Source organism: Nicotiana tomentosiformis, chromosome 1 (genome assembly GCF_000390325.3).
Source record: "Nicotiana tomentosiformis chromosome 1, ASM39032v3, whole genome shotgun sequence".
NCBI classification, from domain to species: Eukaryota; Viridiplantae; Streptophyta; class Magnoliopsida; order Solanales; family Solanaceae; genus Nicotiana; species Nicotiana tomentosiformis.
Window position 1 is genome coordinate 114202276 of NC_090812.1, and position 1749 is coordinate 114204024.

The 1749-nt window shown below is 29.4% G+C and overlaps 1 long non-coding RNA gene across 1 annotated transcript; it reads right to left on the reverse strand.

The window, feature by feature from the left end:
* Positions 1-280: 280 nt before the first annotated feature.
* Positions 281-1051, reverse strand: LOC104108819 (uncharacterized). Its single transcript, XR_011408211.1, has 3 exons — positions 960-1051; positions 686-761; positions 281-595 (listed from the first exon to the last, which is right to left on the reverse strand). It is a non-coding gene; the product is annotated as an uncharacterized lncRNA (long non-coding RNA).
* Between the last annotated feature and the right edge of the window lie 698 nt (positions 1052-1749).

Here is a 1749-nt window from a genome sequence, read left to right on the forward strand (position 1 = left end):
GAAATCTAAATTTGACTACTAGTACTCAGAGTTCGAGAAATTGTTACGTAACAATAAGCCTAAATTAAAAAATAATTAATTTTTTCTTGATTTATTAAAGTGTACTAGTAAAAAAAATTATTTTTGGTATATTAGATATGTAAAAGAGAACGGATAGAGTATAAAAATGGAAGTTTTTTAATTTGTGTAATTGCCTACCGTAAAATCTTTACTCTTTCCATCTAGTATAAATAAAGAAAGACTTTTAAAAAAAATTATGGTCTAAAATAAGTCATAGAAATTTTTTGAGTATAAATCATCTCATTTTTATCAATAAATATATGTGCGTTTCATGATATAAGAATCACTGCATAACAAGAAAATACATATGAAGTCCCACAAAAGAGGGTATTATCAAGAATTGGTCTCAAGTTTCAAGGACACTTTGGTGTCCCTTGCTCCGTCTTCCAATCGTTGTAGCATGAACAACACTCTTTTTGTCCAAATGTACCCGGTGGAACACATTGGCACCAATTACAACACATGTTGCAGAACATTAAACAGTTATTCTTATGCGATGTTGCGGAGCATCGTTGGTCACATGCACTTGAACATTCTAGATAATACATAAGAAAATACCGAGTTATCAATCAAAATAAATAAAAAAAATCAATTCAAAATAAATTACTAATTAAAAAAAACATACGAGCTGTAGGAACTGGGCATGTTGTTGGGCCAACAGGAGGTTTCGCCAAAAACGAAGCATCAAAATGTTGTCTTGCCTGTTTATTCCACAAAAAGGGAAGAAAACAATGAGTCAATTTAGAGGTTTTAATATAAGACAATTAAGAAAAAACAATCATTATAGGAGTCACAATTCAAATATTAATCCTAACGACACCTTGGTCACTCTTGATCAATTGAACATTTATATTCTTCTATTATCAATGTGAAGAAAAATAGATAAACTGTTAACCTACCAAAGAGACTTGAATGAGCCCTATTGAAGCAATGAACAAGAGAAGCAAAGTAAATTGAGATGCCATACTTGAATTACTATACGAGATTTAAGTAGTTGTTTCTTCTTTTCTTGATGCAAGAGTGGTTCCAAGACACCTTTTATACATGCATGGATAGAATCTTTCTTATTTCTAATTATATGTCATATGGTAAGTAGTTTTGATGAATTAAAATTCAATTTATTATATAGTAAGCACGAATTAATCATATTTAATATCAAGATTTTTTAAGGGAAGAAATTAATTATCAATAAATTCACATAGAGCCACATTTCAAAAGAGATAGCACATTATTATTCTTATTATAAAATTTGGAATTGCAGAACAAATATTACAATCAAAGTATTAACACGTAAAAATTACTTTCTCCTCCAAATCTGAGATAGAATCAAATTTGCTTCGTATAATTAAATATTGATATTCTCCCAAAATATCTTAAGATTTTGTGATTGCTTGAAAATTCTAAAAATGCATACGACATATAATTTATCCATTAAGGTTATTAACCTCCCCTTTATATAAATATACTAAATGGTTAGTGCCTGCGCATAGAACGGACAAGCAGACCCAAGATTTTCTATAAGAGGATTCAAAAGAGTCACATTTGGCATTTGTACTTGTGACGTAGATCAGTTTCTGAACCCCCTTTACCACATTACTATAAATGCTTTTCATGTCGAATGCATTTAACAACTTATAAATAATTCGAAAAGCTAATTTTTACCCTATTTAAAAAGGGTTATTTTCAACG